Consider the following 20,324-nt stretch of genomic DNA (forward strand, 5'->3'; position numbering starts at 1 on the left):
ACTCTCTTGCACTACCTCGTCTCCCCGTTCTGCTATGTCTTCTTATTTTCTCCCGTGTCTCTTGTTGCGTCATCTTGCTGCGCTAGCTCTCCACGTTGGCCAGCACTCCTGCACAAGGCGGCTGTCCTATGCAGGGTGGCATTCCCACGCAGGGCGGCACTCCTGCGCGGGGCCACATTCCTGTGTGGGCCAGCACTCCGTGTAGGCCAGCTTGCCCTCACCAGGAGGCCCTGGGCATCAAACCCTGGACCTCCTATATATGGTAGACGGGAGCCCAATTGGTTGAGTCACATCCATTTCCCAGTTCCTGCAAATTTAATACAAAGCTACAGTAATCAAATAACTGTGTTACTGGCATAAGGGTAGACATATAAATCAACAGAATAGAAATTAGACTCCAGAAATAAATCCAGATGATTATGTTCAATTGATTTTAGACTAGAGTGCCAAGACAATTCAGTTGGAAAGAATGATCTTTTCAACAAATGGAGCTAAATCAACTAAAGGCGAATGAATGAAATCAGACCCCTACCCCATACTGTATACAAAAATTAACTCAAAATAGTTTAAAAGACCTAAATGTAAGAGCTAAAGGTATAGACTCTGTGTTAGTCAGCCTAAAGGGTGCTGATGCAAAATACCAGAAATCTGTTGGCTTTTATAAAGGGTATTAATATGGGGCAGAAGCTTACAGTCACAAGGCCATAAAGCATAAGTTACTTCCCTCACCCAAAGTCTGTTGCCACGTGTTGGTGCAATATGACAGGCGATATCTGGGAGGGTTCAGCCTTCCTCCACCTCCCGAGGGTCCATGGTTCCAGTTTCTTCCAATCTCAGCTGCGGGCTGGGACTAGTCTTGTCTCTCCCAGGCTCTTTTCCCTCCAGGCTCCACTGTTCTGGTCTCTCCACAAGATCAGCTGGAGACTATTAGTCTCTCTCTCTTGCCGGGGCCTCTGCCATGTCTACGAATCCGTCTCTACTCTTCTGTGTTCTCCTATGTGTTTACTTCCCGGGGCTTCAGTATTAAAAAAAAAAAAAAACTCCACTGGGAAGCAGATGTGGCTCAAGCAATTGGGCTCCTTTCTACCATATAGGAGGTCCAGTGTTCAATTCCCTGGACCTTCTAGTGAAGGCAAGCTGGCCCAAGCCGAGAGCTGGCTCACATGGAGTGCTGGTCCACGTGGCGAGCTGGCCCAAGTGAAGTGCTGGTCTGTGTAGTAGTGCTGGCCCATGCTGCAAGCTGGCTGGAGCAGAGAGCTGGCACAACAAGAAAACGCAACAAAAAGAGACACAGAGCCAAGACAATAAGAGATGCAGCAGACCAGGGAGCTGAGGTGGCCCAAGAGATTGAGCACCTCTCTTCTACTATAGAAGGTCTCCGGATCAGTTCCCAGTGCCACCTAAAGAGAAGACAAGCAGATACAGAAAAGGCACAGCAAATGGACACAGACAACTAGTTGCAGGGGAGAGAAATAAATTTAAAAAACTTTAAAAAAAAACTCCACTGTCTGCTCAGCAGTGTGCTCTTCTCTGAGTCCCTGCCCACCAAGGAGGCGGGGACTCGAAGTACTTCTAACGTGGCCCATTTAAAGCCTCAATCATAATTTAATCAAGTGAAAGTGAAACCTCTGAATCCAAAAATAATGTAATATGCCCAGAGGAAAAAGCCAGTCTACTAACATAATCCAATATCTATTTTCGGAATTCATAAAAAATATCAAACTGCTACAGTCTCATAGAAGAAAACACAGGTACAAATCTCCACGAAAAATTGGCAGCAGTTTCCTAGATATGAGACCAAAAGTACTACCAACCAAAGAAAAAAACAAATAAATTGGAATTCATCAAAATTAGAAACTTTTATGCTTCAAAGGACACTATTAAGAAAGTAAAAAGACAACACATAGACTGAAAGAAAATATTTTTAAATCATACTTGTATCCAGAATACATAAAAGAAATCTTATAACTCACCAACAAAAAGATGACACAATGTTTTAACGGGCAAAGGATTTGAATAGACAGTTCTCCAAAGAAGATTTACAAATAGTCACTAAGCATCAAAAAGATTTTCAGAATCATCAATTATTAAAGAAATGAAAATCAAAACCATAATGAGATAACACTTCAGCTTCCCATATACAAGGTCCCAGGTTCAATCCCTGGTACCTCCTAAGGAAAAAAAAAGATAGACAATACCAAGTGGTGGAGAAGATGAGGAGAACATGTAACCCTCATAACACAACACTGTTGGTTGGAAAATGGTTTGGCAGTTCCTCAACAAGTTAAACATAGAGTTACCACATGACCCAGCAATTACAGGTATATATTCTAGGTCTATATGCAAAAGAACAGAAAACATGGGTCCATGCAAAAATTTGCAGCATTATTCACAACAGTCCAAAACTGGAAATAACCCAAACATCCATCAACTGATAATTGGATAAATAAAATATAATATATCCATGCTATGGAATATTATTGGGTCACTAAAAAGGAATGAAGTAATATACATGCTACAATATGGATGAACCTTGAAAGCATCATGCTAACTGAAAGAAGCCAGATATAGAAGATCATATATCGTATGATTCCATTTCTAAGAAATGCCCAGAATAGACAAATCCACAGAACAGAAAGTGGGTTAGTGGTTGCCAGGGACTGGGGTGGAGGGGAAAATGGGGAGTAACTACTATTGGGCATGGGGTTTCTTTTGGGGGGGGTGATGAATTATGGTTGTACAACCTTTTAATTAAAGTAAAAACCACTAAACTGTACACTTTAAAAGGTTGAATTTTATGACATAAATTGTATCTTAATTTTTTTTAACTGAAAAAAAAATAAATCCTCAAAAGAGATAGTAGCAAATACTGCATTCATGAAATAAGAACAGAATGTTATTTTTAAAAAGAAAGAAACATTCAGAGAACAAGAAAGTGCTTTTGGAAAGAGCATCTCTAATAGCAGAAGTAAAACTAGCAAATAAAGTGAGGATATGTGCTAAAAAGAAAAAGAAAATTATAAATAGGAAAGAAAATATTTTTTAAATAGTAGATTAATACAAAATGCCTAATGTCTGACTTATAGGAACACCAGAAACAGAAAAGAAAAAGAAAGAAATTTTCAAAGAAATGTTACCAAAAAATTTTCAACTGTTGTTTATACATTGCCAGACAGAAAGGACCTGAGTGCCCAGAACAATGGATGAAAAAAGAACCACCCTAAAGCACAATGTCATGAAATTTTAGAATATCAGAATAAAGAAAAGACTATATAAGCTCACAACCACATTTACAAATAACTGAGACCAGAATGGCATCAGACTTCTCGATAGCAATACTGAATGCTATAATACAGTGCAATACCTTCAAATTCTGAGATAAAATTATTTCCCATCTAAAATTCTATAACCAAGAAAACCATTGATCAAGTAAGAGAGGAAAGCATTGATTTTTTTCTGATGTACAAATTCTCAAAAAACGTATTTATTTCCCAAGTTCCTTTGCTTAGTAAGCTACTAAAAGGAGATATGTTCCACCAAAACAAGGGAATAAATGAGAAAGACAGAGAATAACTGGGTAGCCACATGGGAGAGGCAAAAGGAATTCCTAAACTAATGATGAAGAGAAAACCAGGGCTTTACAGGCACGCCTCATTTTATTGCACTTTGCTTTATTGCACTTCACAGATATACCATGTTTCACAAACTGAAGGTTTATGACAACCCTACACTGAGCTAGTCTTTTGGCACCATTTTTCCAACATGTGCTCACTTTGCATCTGTGTCACATTTTAATTAAGGTTTGTCCCTTTTTTAAGGACATAATGCTACTGTATACCATACAGTATAAATATAAATGCAACTTTTATATGCACTGGGAAAATAAAAATTTGCATGACTTGCTTTATTATGTTATTTGTTTTATTGCAGTGGCCTGAAACCAAACCCACAATATCTCTGAGGTCTGCTATATTTTTTAATAGACTAGAGAGCATCCAGTCCAGTTAAGAGGGCTTTACAAGAGGTACCATCCCTAAAAAAGTAAAATGTAAGAGATAGATTGCATGATGTACTGATTGCATTGAAAGAAGTATTTTAGTTCCATCAATATGTTCGGAGCTGAATTAGTGATTAGTACCTAGAAAATTATGCCAATGAAAAAATGAGGCAATATATAACTCTAAGAAAAACAAAAGCTGTACAAAAAAGGAAATGTAATCCTGATACACCTTGTAGCTCAGCTGTAAATGACAGTATAAATTATAATAGTGTAAACATTTGATTTAATTTGTAATGTGATATGGTTGTAATCAGAAGATGATAAGGGTTGAAAACCATGTGTATATGTGGAGATTAGCCAGAAAGAAGCTAAATCTTCATGTTTGTTGAAAGACAATAGATAAGTCAAACTGACAAGCTAAGAAATAATGGAATAAGGATGTTATTTCGAAACATAGACGTCAATACCAGAAAATAGCTACAAGTTACAAGTATTCCCTCTACAGAAGTAGAATCAAGAATAAGACAGGGTGAAGCAAGGAAGTGCTGTTGGCATTATAAGTCTTGTGACGCTCTTTGACTTTTTAAAATATGTGCATGTATTATTTGGGGATTAAGTGAAATTTAAATTCAAAAAGGAAAAACATTTCTTTTCAAATCAGATCATAGGATGAAGCCTTTATTTAATTTTAATATCTATATCCATGTGCGACCAAAAGGCCGTGATGAAAATGCAGACATGTTGGAGCAGATGCAACATGTCTTAGTGGAGTGCACTACTCAGGCCTTGGAGAAATAAAGCATAAAGGACACTACAGTCCCAACAAGGAGGAGTTTGATAAGGACAACCCACCCTGCACTGCATTGTTGGGAGGAACCTCAGTAGTTATATGACACATAAAGCCAAGCACTTCTACTTCTACCTGAGCTAAGTGGCCATTATTCTGTTTAAATCCGGTTTAAGCCTGGACTGTGCTATATACCCAGTGACCCATGCAAAAACCAGACTGAAATCTTCAGCCTTGCTAAGGAAACATCTTGATCTTTGAAACGTTACTGTGTTGTTTTGCAGTACTGGTTTACTGTGTACTAGTTTACTGTGGCTCTCTGTACTAGTTTACTGTGGTTATAAAACAATTAGGGGGGAAGCAGATGTGACTCAAGTGATAGAGCTTCCCCCTCCATATGGGAGGGCCTGGGTTTGATCCCTGGGGCCTCCTGGTGAAAAAGAAAAAGTATGCCTGTGCAGCGAGCCAGTGCCTGCACGAGTGCCCGTGTGGTGAGCACGAGTGCCCGCCTGGCGAGTGCAAGTGCCCACGTAGCGATCCCGTGCCCATGTGAGTGCCCGCACAAGTGCCATGTGATGAGCCAGTGCCTGCACAAGTGAGTCACACAGTAAGATGATGACGCAATAAAAAAGAGACAAGAGGAGAGTCAAGGTGAAATGCAGCAGAAACTAGGAACTGAGGTGGTGCAATTGACAGGGAACCTCTTTCCACAACAGCAGTCTCCAGGATCAAATCCCAGTGAATTCTAGAGGAGAGAAAATGAGAAGACAATACGGACAGCAAAAAATAGCAGGGCGGGAGGAGGGGAAGGGGGGAAAATAAACAAAATCTTAAAAAAAGTAGCACCTTATCTACATTCAATTTTTGCACTGATTGAATTTGTGTACTCACCGCTCGGGCCTCCTGACCCATGTGGAGCTGGCCCACGCGCAGTGCTGATGCGCGCAAGGAGTGCCGTGCCACACAGGTGTCCCCGCATAGGGGAGCCCCACACATAAGGAGTGCGCCCTATAAGGAGAGCCGCCCAACGCAAAAAAAGTGCAGCCTGCCCAGGTGTGGCGTTGCACACACAGAGCTGACACAGCAAGATCACACAACAAAAAGAGACACAGATTCCTGGTGCCACTAACAAGAATACAAGCAGACACAAAAGAACACAGTGAGTGGACACAGAGGAAAAAACTAGGGGTAGGGGAGAGAAATAAATAAAAATAAATCTTGAAAAAAAACAGGTGCTTAATTTAAAAAAGAAAAGAAAAGAAATAACCCCTGCAGTTACAGGGGCATGGTCTTGCTGCAATTGTTGTTTGTTTCTTAATTGTGATTCCAGGTACAAAACAGAATTCTAAACATACCATGATGTTTTATTTCTACATAAAGAAAACAAGTATTTAAGTATTTTGCATGTTCCCTTTTAAAATAATTTGGTGGTGCCACTGTTAACTGACAATGATGGATGACTGATTAGCTTTTGAGGCTTTGAGAATAAGGTGTCTATTTTAATGAAAAGCAACAGGATGAGACAATCAGGGCTATACTGGAAGAGTCGGGTAGACCGAAGGTCTTCCCATGAAGGGTTCGCCAGACTTCCTCCTCCCTCTCACTCTTTTCCTTTCCTCCTTTGATGGGTTCGTCCTCCCCTCCACGTTCCTCTTTTCTCTGCTGTTCCGCAGGCACACCCTAGGACCTGTGTGGATAGCACAACCAAAAGGATAGCTGCCCTCCTGCCCAGAGGTTAGACTGCGATACAACCTGAACTACCAGCTTCCAAGGACCACAGCTCTGCCCTGAAGGGAACAAATCCTGACCTTGCACCTTTACTTTTAAAAAAGAAACTCTTAAGAAAAAAAGTGGGGGAGGGGGCGGTGGATGTGGCTCAAGTGGTTGAGCACCTGCTTCCCACATGGGAAGTCCCAGTTTCGATCCCCAGTGCCTCCTAAAACCAAAAAGCAAGCAACGAGCAAACAAAAAGAACAACAACTCAGGGAAGCCGATATGGCTCAGTGATTCAGCGCCAGCTTCCCTCATAAGAGGTCCAGGGCTCAATTCCCAGCCCCGGTACCTCAAAAAATAAAAATAAAAAAGAATGAAGAGGAAGGAAGTCACATCACCCTATGGAAAATTGGTTCAATGTTTCCAAAACAATAGAACAGCTGAATTGATAAAGACTGGTGATAATAAAAGTTAAACTATAAAATAAAATTTAAAAATCCAGCTTTCGTTGCCTGTACTTTGCTGGCTATCAAAAGAGAAGAGACTATTAACAAGGGTGGTAATTCTCAAATCCCTCTCATTAGGACAAGTGAGCATTTCAAGGGCCCACTCCCTGGTTCAGAATTTGCAGAGATATCCCAAAAGGTGACAGTGATCTAACAGTCCTTTTTGAGATACTTAAAATATCTGATAAGATAAAAGCAGAGAGGATTTTTTTTTCTTTTTTACCATATTCGGTTGGAAACAATGGGGCAAGTGGAATAACAACGGGTGCCGTGACAGCCTGAAGATGAAACATACTGGCTGCTGTCGCCTGTACCAAAATCCTGGCTCCATCTCCACAAGACACAGAGGGTGCATTCAAAACAGGAAAGTTCATTTCTTTTTTTAATTAATATTGAGATATACCTCACAAACCATAAAATTCACTTTTTTAATGTATACAGTTCAGTGTTTCTTTGTATTTCCTCGAAGTTGTGCAACCATCACCACTGTCTAATTCAGGAACGTTTTCATTCCCCAAAGAAACCCACATCCATTAGCAGTCACTCCCCACCCCCCCACCCCCAGCAACCACTAATCTACTTTCTGTCTCTACTGATTTGCCAATTCTGGACACTTCATATGAATGGCATCATACAATATGTGGCCTTTTGAGTCTGGTTTCTTCCTTTTAGCATACTGTCTTCAAGTTTCCTCCATGATGTAGCATGAGTCACTACTGCAGATGGAATTAAGTTAAGGTTCACTTCCTGTTGACAGCTGACTGATATTCTGTTGTGCAGTATACTACCTTTTGTTTATCCATTCATCAGTTGATGGACATTTTGGGTTGTTTGGATGGGTTGATTCTTGAAGTCAGGGGGTGCACTAAATAAAGGTCCAGGACACCTTCAGCAGGAAGGCAGCCAGCTGCTCTGATGGTGCCTCTCCCAGCCCCTTTTACTCACCCTGTCCAGGCCTAAGCCAGAGTCACTCAACGGATGCTCATAAACCTCACTCGGTGCCAGGCCCTGGGAACAGAAAGGTGAATACCACAGGGCACCTACCCTCAGGAGGCTCAGACATCTTGCCAGGAGAGATCCCTTTAAATAAATCCTTAAAGAGCCTTTTTTTTTAAGATTTATTTATTTATATACTCTCCCCCTTGCAGCTTGTTCCGTTCTTTGCTGTCTCTTCTCTGTGTTCATTCACTGTGCGTTTGTTCTGTGTCTGCTCGTCTCCCTTTGTTGGGTCATCTTGCTGAGCCAGCTCTCCAAAGCGCAGAGGCCAGGGGACACGAACCCAGGACCTCCCGTATGGTAGACGGAGCCCAAAGGATTGAGCCACAGTCGCTTCCCCTTAAAGAGCTTTTGACAAGACTTATGTCAGATATACGCATCCAGCATCCATACATCAGCTCTAGCAAGTGACAGTTCCTGACTATCTAAAGCACCTGAATATTCTTACATTCCAACCTCAGCAGGAACTTTTCAAATCAAGCAACCAAAAATCAGCCTTTTGGAGGTAAGGAGACCTGACCACTCACTAGTCCTTGAGTGATGTTGGGCAAGTAACTTAACTCCTTTAAAACTCAGTTTCCTCATCAATAAATGAATCTAAAAATAGTATTTACAGCATAAGATTACTGTAGGGATTAAATGAAAGGACTTCAGGTTAAGCAGCTGGCACATAGTTAAGTGCTCTTCGAACATTAACTACAAGCTAAAGTAGTTCTTGATGCTGAAATGACAGGCTCTGGGATTGCAGGAACTTCAGTTCCCGAAATTCTTGATCTAGCTTTGAGTCAAAAAAACTAGTGGGTACTCATCCTTTTTTTTTTTTCTTTTAACCTTTTATGACCTTTTTTTTTAAAGATACATAGATGACACAAAATGTTACATTAAAAAATAAATCCCACTCCCCATCAATCCCCCTTCCCCTCCTCCCACATCAGCAGCCTCTTTCATCAGTGCGGTAGGATACTCATCTTGAGATGAAAGGACTTGTGTAGAAGAGAGCCAGGAACTACTCACCAACACCGTTATTTTATTTAGAGATAACCCACTGTAAAACAGGCAGAGTTGCTTACACTCTGATGCTTTTCCAGTTCTTTCCAACACAAATGCTTCTTTATTCGCTTCTTTTCTCTCTTCAACAATGAGTTACCACCCATTCTCCAAAGGTCCATATTAAAAAGCAATCGGGAAGCGGATGACCCAATGGATAGGGTGTCCGCCTACCACATGGGAGGTCCATGGTTCAAACCCAGGGCCTCCTTGACCCATGTGGAGCCGGCCCATACGCAGTGCCGATGCGCACAATGAGTGCCCTGCCACATAGGGGTGTCCCCCGCATAGGGGAGCCCCACGTGCAAGGAGTGTGCCCCGTGAGGAGAGCCGCCCAGCGCAAAAGAAAGTTCAGCCTGCCCAAGAACGGCACCGCACACACAGAGTTAACACAGTAAGATGACACAACAAAAAGAAACACAGATTCCTGGTGCCGCTGATACAGATAGAAGCGGTCACAGAAGAACACACAGTGAATGAACACAGAGAGCAGACAACTGGGGGGGAAGGGGAGAGAAATAAGTAAAAAAAATTAAAATCTTTAAAAAAAATAAAAGGAACTTGAAAATCTTTTTTAAAAAGTAATCATGGGAAAATATTTAAAAAGAAAAAAGAAGAAGGAAAAAAAAGTAGTCATGGGGAGTGGATGCAACTCAAGTGGTTGAGCACCTGCTTCCCATGTACAAGATCCTGGGTTCAATCCCCAGTACCACCTAAAAACAAACAAACGAAAAAACCAACTTTCACTGGGGAGCAGATGTAGCTCAGCGGCTGAGCGCCTGCTTCCCATGTACAAGGTCCTGGGTTCAAGCCCCAGTATCTCCTTAAAAAAAAAAAAAAGGCAATCAAACAGAACCAAACTTTGCCATATGACATCTGTACAAAGACCAACCATATAAAAAGAGAGGGAGGGAGGCAGGGAGAAAGGTTATATCATTGGCAGCACAGGGGAATTAAGCTAATAATGAAAGAGACTGGAAAACAGAACTTGCGACGAAACAGGAAGACAAAGGCATGGGTGACACAGAGGAAGAGGGCTTGCCTAGATCAAATAACAGTCTTGGTATTTGATATTTTCCTATAAATAGTTAACACTTCAATCACTGAATATTTGTTTATAAGCTGGAGGAGAAGGGACAGCAGAGGGGTGCGACAACATTCAGAAAGAGACTCCAATCAGTTCTTTTAAAGGGGAAGTGAGTGCTTCTCTTTTTTTCCTCACCTCTCAGAAATTCCAAAGTCTGTAAGAGTCCAAAGTGACTCACAGTTCCCCAAAAGCAGCTCTCTGATTGATCCCAATGGGAGCTGACGTTCATACTCCTATTCCATACTATCTTATAGATGCAAGTACTAGATTTGGACTCAGAAGACAAAATTCAAGGCCCAGCTCCTCCATTTCTTGGCTGCATGACCTCACGTGCAGTCACTTCACCTGGGTGAGGTTCTGTTTGTTTTAATCTGTAAAATGGTGGGATAGCTGACAAACAATATGTGCTCAATACATGCTTGTAAAACTGACAATTTAAAGTTCTAAAATCCCATTACTCATCCCTTCTTGAGGTCTCTAAATTGGTTACCAATCCCGAAAGTCAGACTAATTCCAGAAATTGGCAGTGAAATTGATTTTAGCAGCAGTACAAAGTTGCATGCTTAGAAAAGTAGCCTCTTCAAGAAAAAAGTAACCTAATAGCTTGTGGTTTTCAAAAGGGACTCTAAATCAAAAGCAAAAAGGAGAAAAAAACAAGTTCCCAGAGATATAGTACACTGCTTTGATGTATATACAACACTTACTAGTATAACAGTATAAACTGAGGTTTTATTTCAAAATTTAACCTCTAGCAAGAAGCACTCTTCTTGGAAATGTATCTGCACTACACCCTAGGTAATCTCACCCAGTCTTGTAACTTGCACTAACTTCTATCCACACACAAACAGCAACCACATGTGTATCTCCAGCCCAGGCCTGTCTCCAGACTTCCATATCTAATTGTCCACAACACCTTGACTTTGACTGTCTTAGTTTGCCACAGGGCTGCCAATGCGAAGTACCAGAAACGGGTTGGCTTTTAAAATGGGAATTTTACATAGGGTAAAGGCTCACAGTTCTGAGACCATGAAATGTCTAAATCAAGGCACCAGAAGAGATGCTTCTTCACCAAAGTCGGCTGCTGGTGATCCTGCTGTGCTGCCACGTGGTAAAGCAAGAGGGTGGGCAAACTCTGCCAAGGTCCCTGCCTTCCCCTCCAGGCTTACCATGTTCCAGACTCCAGCTCCCAGAGCAGCCTTGAGCTGCTCCGTGGGCTCAGCCTCTTGGGGGCTTTGTGCTTAAGCTTTGGCTGCTAGTAATCCTTGAGTCGTCTCTCACATCACAGGATCAAAAAATGCAGAGCTCCCTTTTCCTGTGTGTGTATCTCTCTGTGTGTCTCTATTTATAACCCAGCAAGAGGGGAGAGACCCAAGATGGCTCATGCCTCACTGACTTTTGTAGCCCAACCAAAAGCCCTAAAATGATCTTATCAAGTAATCTAATCAAAGGCCCCTTAACTGAGTTTAATGCAATCAAAGGTCCCCACACCCACGGGAATGGATTAGTTTAAGAACATCATCTTTTTCTGGGATTCATAAAACTTCAAACTGTCATAAATTCTAATGGGCATCTTACAATCAACAGAAACAAAATTGAGCCCAACCCTGCTCCTCCCACAGTCTTAACCCTCTCAGTTAAGGACAACTCCACTCTTCCAGTTGTTCATGCCAAAGACCTTGGGTTCATCCTTGATTCCTTTCTTTCCCTCACATCCTACATCCAACTCAATTCACCAACAAATGCTGTCAGCTGCACTTCAAACTATATCCAAACACCATTCGCTTCCCATTACCTCCAGCACACCACCCTGGTCCATCTTTCATCTGGATGATGGCAATAGCCTCCTAACTCCTCTCCTGCCTCTACTTTTGATCCCTTTAACGCTTTCTCCACACAGCAATCAGTGCGAGTGTGTTAAAACATACACTGGGGGAAGCGGACTTGGCCCAGTGGTTAGGGCGTCCATCTACCACATGGGAGGTCCGCGGTTCAAACCCCAGGCCTCCTTGACCTGTGTGGAGCTGGCCCATGCACAGTGCTGATATGCGCAAGGAATGCCATGCCATGCAGGGGTGTCCCCGGCATAGGGGAGCCCCACGCGCAAGGAGTGTGCCCCGTATGGAGAGCTGCCCAGCGCGAAAGAAAGTGCAGCCTACCCAGGAATGGTGCCACACACACGGACAGCTGACACAACAAGATGACGCAACAAAAAGAAACACAGATTCCCGTGCCACTGACAACAACAGCAGCAGACAAAAAGAAGAACACGCAGCAAATGGACACAGAGAACAGACAACTGGGGTGGGGGGTAAGGGGGAGCAGGAAAGGGGAGAGAAATAAATCTTTAAAAAATATATATATATAAGCTGGATTGTGTCATTACACTGCTCAAAACTCTCCAATGACCCCAACTCACTCTGAGTGAAAACCAAAGTGCTTCCAATGGCCTACATGATCCCATACCATCCACCCATCTCTCTTCTCTCTCCCAATACCTCTCTGACCTCAGTTCCTATCACTCTACCTCTTCCTGTCTCCCGTCTAGCCACACAGCCTCCTGGCTAGTCTACAAACATGCCAGGGGTGTTCCTTCACTAGGGCTTTTGAACTTCCCACCTGGACTTCTCTCTGCCTGGACCACTATGCCCCTGTTCAGCCATGTGGCTCCTTCCCTCACCTCCTTCAGATCTTTACTCAACTGTCACCTTCTCAGGGAGGCTTTTCCAAGTACCCTATTTAAAACTGCAAACCAGCAAACACTCCACATCCTTCTTGCCTGCTTTATTACAATATAATATGTATTTTACCTATCCATTTTGCTTATTTTACCGTTCCCACTAAAATTTCAGATCTCCAAGGGCAGGAATGTTTGCCTTTCTTATGTACTGATGTATCCCCCTTTCTAGAATAGTGCTGTCCGAGAAAAATATAACAGGAGCCAAAAATGGGAGCCATATATGTAATTTTTAATTTTCCAGGAGCCACATTTTAAAAAATAAGAGGTTAAGGAATATATAATAATAAATTGTATTATAACATAGCATAATAATATAATTGTAAAAAACATAATAAACCCAAAATATTACCATTAATAGTGTATATTTGTATTGTATTATTATATTTATGTTATCATTATAGTAACATAAAAATATCAATGATATTTTCCTGGTTTTTCATACTACGTCTTCAAAATCCAGTGTGTATTTTACACTTACAGCACATCTCAAGGGTTCAATAGCCACATGTGGCTAGTGACTACTGTGCTAGACAGTGAAATTCTACAACAATGCCTCACATAGAGCAGGCACTTACAAATAGTCATTGAATAAGAAGATGTTTCCCAGGAAGAAGATGCAGTGATGACATAGGGTTTTTTAGTCACCTTCTACAGTCCCAATTTTTGCAGTAGCCATTTCCTTAAAATGCCGTCTTTTTTTATACTTGAAAAAATTATTTTAAAATAGAACTTTAAATCATTTCCATAAACGAGAAAGAAGAGGTTTGGGGATAAAAGGCCTGGGCTTGCTTCCCTACTTGGTCCCTTACTAGCTCTGGGACCTAAAGCCAGGACCTCTCAGCCTGTTTCTTCCTCTGTAAAATGGGGACAACATCAAACTTCACAGGATCATGATGAAGATAAAATGAGATGTTTGTGTAAGTTCTTTATAGATGGGAAAGTAGTCATTAAGTGAGACAGAGAAGCCAGCCCAAGCCTTTCTCCCACGTGGAGGGGTTCATTTCCATATGTACCAATAACACATTAAAGGGCAAGCTTGTCTGACAAGAGAAGAGCTAAGAGAGATGACCTGAGTTCAAAGCCTTTGTCTACCACTTGCAGCTATGTGACCTTTAAAAACTCATTAATTCACCAAATATTTACCAAGTGCCCACAATGTGCCAGGCACTAGGCTGGTAGCCCAATAAGATATAAAACACGCCCTTGAGGGGGGATTTGCAGTCTAGTAGGGAGAAAGGGACCAGTAAACAAGAAAGCACAAAGAATTGTTAAAAACCAGTTTGTTTCTCTCAGGTCTTGTGAAATATGAAATAAGACTAATAATACCTTCCTAACCTAACTCACAGGGCTGCTATGAAAATTAATTATTAAATGTTTGTCAAATACTCCAAAACTTGAACTCATAATACATGAGCAAAGTACGTTTTTTTTTTCCTACTTGTTACTGAAAACGACTCTGGATCCTGTGAATGTCCAGTTTAAACATTCACTCCAGTTACACTGCATTCATGAAACTCATTTCACATTTGCAAATTTCAGTGAACACGAATAGAAAGAGGAGCAGCTTTAACATAGGTATTTCATGTCCAAATCATGATTCATAGGTCACAGTTCTAAGGAACACAACATAGCCCTCTCAGTCACCCTATCTATTTACAGTTTGTCAAGATAAGTAGTCACAGGGGAAGGGAGCCTGAATAATTTAAAACAAAGAAAGAAGAAAAGTCGCAAAGCTATGTAGGTAGATGCTGCTCTGTCCAAGATTTCAGCAGTCACTACATTGCTGGGCTAAGTCGTGGTCAACAGTTTAGACTCAAAGTCATTTTACGACCAGAGAAAAGTATCCACAATTTTTTTCTTTTAAGCCTTAAGAGTGACCTGATCTGGGAAAATCTCAAAGAAAGGTGACCTGAAGGACTAGGTTCTCAAGAAGTGAAAACCCTATCCAAGCAGGACGAAGGGGGTGTGACGAAAGCAAGATGATCAAGACTCCGTGATCCCTCCCGAAGTTTAACAACTAAATGGGACCGAAATCTAAGTGTCTGATAACAAGCACTTCCAAAGAGGAAGGAAGGAAGAGGCTCTAAGATGGGGCTCAGGAAGCATCTTTTGCCATTACTCCCTCATACCCTCCCAGCCAAACGCTCTTTCTCGGGTACCCCCTTCCAGTTCGGTCCCAAGTCACCCCTTCCTCCTGTCCCGATCCCTCCACAAAGGTCACACCTCTCCATCCCCGGGCATCAAGAAGGACTCGCTCCCCGCCGCACCCTGGGCTGCCTCAGAGCCCACCTCCGAGCAGCCCCCACGCGCGGCCCCCGGCGCGCCCACTCCGCCCGGGCGGGAGCCGGGACACCCCTCCTCGGAGGCCGGAACCGCCGCGCCAGGCCCCTCCCACAGGAAGCCGCCGCCCCCCGGCGCCGGGACCGCACCACCCCCGGCCCAGCCCCGGGCGCCCGCGGCCGCCGCGCGACCCGCGAAGCCCGCGCGCCCACCGCGCCGCTCGCGCCCGCTCTGATTACCTGCCGAGGGCACAGAAGCGGCGCCCAACTCCTCTCCCACTTCCGCCTTCCACCGACCGCACTCGGGACGGGTCACGTGACCGCGTGCGGTCACCTGACCCGGAAGAGGCTGGCCGAGATTGCAGGTGTGGGCAACCCGGGCCTGGCTGAGAGTCTTTGGTCTGGGCCCGGCCTTCTCATTGTTTGTATTTTTTTTAATTGGAGGATTTTCCGCCTCCAGGATGCACCTTAAGCATTATAGAAATTGAGGGTTCACTGAGTGCAAGGCGTTTCCTTTACTCCTCCCTTCAAGCCGGTGGAGCCGACTACTATCGTTTAGCCCCATTTTACAGCTGAGGCGGCAATTCAATTAATAAAGTCAACAAAGATGTATGGCATTCCTTAGTAGGGTAGCCGGACAAAATACTAAAAAAGTATTCGTTGTTTATCTGAAACAAATTTAATTGGGCTTCTTGTATTTTCACTTGCTAAATCTGGCCATCCTATATCTTATGTACCAGGCCCTGTTGTAGGCTCTAGAAACACAAAAATACTGGCAGATGTGAAAAGTATATTTTTGTGATAGAGAGCTAAAGTGGAAAAGCTTCAAAAACCCCTGCTTGGATCCCATAAAAACCCCACCACACCAAACCATTCTCCCTTCCCTTAATCTAAAGCATAGTTAGAACCTTATGATGTTAGCAGAAACATTTTAAATCAACATTCTTTACAGATGACCTAGGCCCTCAGCTTTGGCAAGTTGAATGAAGTCATCATTGATTAAAATTAATACTAATCAGGAAAGCAGATGTGGCTCAACCATTTGGGTGCCTGCCTACCACATGGGAGGTCCAGGGTTTGGTCCTGGTGCCTCCTAAAGAGACGAACTGGACGCTGCACCTGCCACAATGAGCAGACGCCTAAATGAGCAGATGCCACAAGGCTGCAGACCCTACAGCCTGTGGGGAGCTGATGTGGCTCAGGTGGTTGGGCACTCACCTCCCACGTGGGAGGTCCCAGGTTCATTTCCTAGTGCCTTCTGGAGAAGAGCTCAAACAATGAGCAGACAGAAGAGAGAACAGGGGTTGAGGGATAAAAAAATAAAAATGAAGTAAGTAAACGTTTAAAAAAATTAATACTAATTACCTAGTAAGCCTTAAGCGCTGCGTGCTACTTGTTCTATTATTTTTGGGGTCTTCAAATTTAATGGATCCTATTTTGCATGCAAATTTTAAGTGGTGGAGCACTTAGTCTCCATTTTACCTATTCCATTCCAAATCCAGGAGATGGCCTTTCTCAGTTCTTAGTCTCTCTCTTAGTGTGTTAAAGCCTACTTTAATAACACCCATAAAACTACTAAAAACTCTAGTTCCTCTGGTGGAAGTTTTACTCATTCTATTCTAGAGGAATTTGAGAAGGTTTACTTGATTTGGTGACATTTGAATGGGTGTTCTCCAAAAGATAGAAGGGGTGAGGCAAAGCTCACACACAGTGCACTAAAGGAGTAAAATCTAAAGTATACCATGTTCTTTGAGAAGATCAATAAAATTTGAAAACCCCTACCTAGGCTAACAAAAAAAGAGAATATGCAAATAAATATAATCAGAAATGAAAGGGGGGAAGTTACAACTGACCCCATAGAAATAAAAAGAATCATAAGAGGATATTATGAGAAACTATATGCTAACAAACTAGACAACCTAGATGAAATGAAAAAATTCCTAGAAATGCACAGCTAACCTACACTGATGCTACAAGAAATATAAGAACTTAACAAACCAATCACATTTAAGGAGATTGACTCCATGATCAAAAATCTCCCATCAAAGAAATGTCCAGGACCATATGGCTTCTACAGTGAATTCTACCAAGCATTTCAAAAAGAATTAACACCAGTTCTGTTTAAACTCTTCCAAAAAATTGAAGAGGAGGGAAAATTACCCAATAAATTTTCTGAAGCCAACAGCACCCTAATATCAAAGACAAATAAAGATACTACAAGAAAAGGAAATTACAGACCAATGTCTCTAATGAACATAGATGCAAAAATTCTCAACAAAATACTTGCAAATTGAATCCAACAGCATATCAAAAGACTTGTACTTTAGGACCAAGTGGGATTTATTCCTGGTATGCAAGGCTGGTTCAACGTAAGAAAATCAGTTAACGTGATACACCACATTAACAAATTGAAGGAAAACACATCATCTCAACTGATGCAGAAAAGGCATTCAACAAAATCCAGCATTCTTTTTTGATAAAAACACTTCAAAGGATAGGAATAGAAGGAAAATTCCTCAATATGATAAAAGGCATATATGAAAAACCCACAGTCAACATCATACTTAATGGGGAAAAGTTGAAAGCTTTCCCTCTAAGATCGGGAACAAGACAAGGATGCCCAGTGTCACCATTGTTATTCAATATTGAACTAAAAGTTCTAGCTAGAGCAATTAGACAAGAAATAATAATAAAGGCATCCAAATAGGAAAATAAGAAGTAAAACTCTCACTGTTTGTGGATCCTGTACTTAGAAAATCCTGAAGTATCCATGACAAAGCTACTTGAGCTAATAAATGAGTTCAGCAAAGTGGCAGGATACAAGATCAACATGCAAAAATTAGTAATGTTTTTGTACACTACTACTGAACAATCTGAAGAGGAAATTAGGGAAAATTACATTTTCAATAGCAACAAAAAGACTCAAATACCTAGGAGTTAATTTAACCAAAGAAGTACAGGACCTATATGCAGAAAACTACAACAAAACAATGCTAAAAGAAATTTTAATAGACCTAAACAAATGGAAAGACAATTGGAAGAATAAATATCACAAAGATGTCAATCTTACCCAAACTGATTTATAGAGTCAATGCAATACCAATCAAAATCCCAGCATCTTACTGTTCAGAATTTACAGAATTCTACAGAATTAGATAAGGCAATTACCAAATTCATTTGGAAAGGAAAGTGCACCCAAGGAGCCAAAACAATTCTAATAAAAGAAGAGCAACATAGGAGGAATTTCACTGCCTGACCTTGAAACATATTACAAAGCTACAGTGGTCAAAACAGTATGGTACTAGCATAAAAATAGACACATCCATCAGTGGAATAGAATTGAGAATCCAGAAATAAACCCTCACCTATACATTCAACTCATTTTTGACAAACCTACCAAGTTAATATGAACAGCACAAAACAGTCTCTTCAACAAATGGTGTTGGGATACCTGGATATCTATAACCTGAAAGAATGAAAGAAGACCCCTATGTCACTTCCTATACAAGGATCAACTCAAAATGAATCAAAGACCTAAATATAAAAGCCAGGTCCATAAAACCGCTAGAAGAAAAATGTAGGGAAACATCTTCAAGGACTTGTAGGTGGTGATTTCTTGGACCTTAACACCCAAAGCACATGCAACAAAAGGAAAACTAGATAAATGGGACTTACTCAAAATTAAACACTTTTGCACCTCTCAGGACTTTGTCAAAAGGGTGAAAAGGCAGCCACATCGATGGGAGAAAATATTTGGAAATCATATATCTGATAAATGTTTAATATCCAGGATATATAAAGAGATGTTACAACTCAACAATAAAAAAACAAATGACCCAATTAAAAAATGGGCAAAAGACTTGAATAGACATTTGTCCAAAGAAGAAGACTTGAATAGACACTTGTCCAAAGAAGAAATACAAATGGCAAAAAAAAAAAACAAAAAAAAAACACATGAAGAAATGCTCAACATCATTAATGATTAGGGAAATGCAAATCAAAACTACAATGAAATATCATTTCACATCTATCAGAAAGGCCACTATTAAAAAGACAGAGAACTACAAGTGTTGGAGAGGATGTGGAGAGATAGCAACACTTTTTCACTGTGGGTGGGGATGCAGAATGGTACAGCCACTGTGGAGGACTGTTTGGCAGTTCTTAAAGAAGTTGAATATAGACTTGCCACATGATCCTGCAATACCACTACTAGGTATATATCCAGAAGAGCTAAGAGCAGTGACACGAACAGATATCTGCATACTGATGTTCCTAGCAGCATAATTCACAACTGCCAAAAGCTGAAAACAACCCAGGTGCCCATCAACAAATGAACAGAAAAAGAAATTGTGGTTCATCCATATAATGGAATATTATGCAGCTTTAAGAAGAAATGAAATTGTAAAGTATATGACAACACGGATGAACCTGGATGACATTATGTTGAGTGAAGCAAGCCAGACACAAAAGGACAATATACTACAAGATTGTGTTACTAGGAACCACATATATTGTATAACATATTGTATGATTAAAAAAAAAAATTGTATATGTATCCAGGACATCTAATTGAGAAATGTATGTTTTTATTCACTGTGTTTTCTTTTTTAGTTTTAATTATTTATATTTTCAATTATTAAATATACAAAATAAAGTTTTAAAAAAATTAAGTATACCATGACCTTTAGCAGGCCCTGCATAATCCTCCCACCCACCCCCTCATTCCTCTCACCTCATCTCCAACTTGCTCTTTCCCTTTGTACTCTGCACCAGACACTCTGACCTGAAGGTCTTTGAGTTTTCTTTTCCCTTTGCTTGTAAAGCTCCTTCAGCAGATAGTCAATTAGCTCACTGCCTTATCTCTTTCCTCAACTATCTTGTTCAGTAAAGCCTTTCCTGATCTCCCTATTTAAAATTACAACCCATCTCTTCCTTCCTCTCCCACCAGCCTCTTCCCTGTTTTATTTTTTCTCCATATTTTCTCCAGACTTATCACTATCTGACTTTTGTATGAATATATGGATATATATGTATAGATATTATTATCTGTCTCCCAAAACAAGAATGTATGAAGGCAGGAGCTATATCTCAGTTCCTAAAACAGTGTCTGGCCCACACAAGTCCTCTTTAATTTGTCAAATGAACAAATTTCATCAGCACTTTTTGAGCACT

At 41.2% G+C, this 20,324-nt stretch overlaps 1 protein-coding gene across 1 annotated transcript in view; it reads right to left on the reverse strand.

The window, feature by feature from the left end:
• WWP2 (WW domain containing E3 ubiquitin protein ligase 2) overlaps positions 1-15,669 on the reverse strand; it is a 164,189-nt gene extending 148,520 nt beyond the window's left edge. The window contains exon 1 of the mRNA XM_004468114.5: positions 15,393-15,669. The gene's annotated coding sequence lies outside the window, so the exon portion shown is untranslated. The remainder of the gene's footprint in view (positions 1-15,392) is intronic.
• Positions 15,670-20,324: the final 4,655 nt, after the last annotated feature.

Source organism: Dasypus novemcinctus, chromosome 18, assembly GCF_030445035.2.
Source record: "Dasypus novemcinctus isolate mDasNov1 chromosome 18, mDasNov1.1.hap2, whole genome shotgun sequence".
NCBI lineage: Eukaryota > Metazoa > Chordata > Mammalia > Cingulata > Dasypodidae > Dasypus > Dasypus novemcinctus.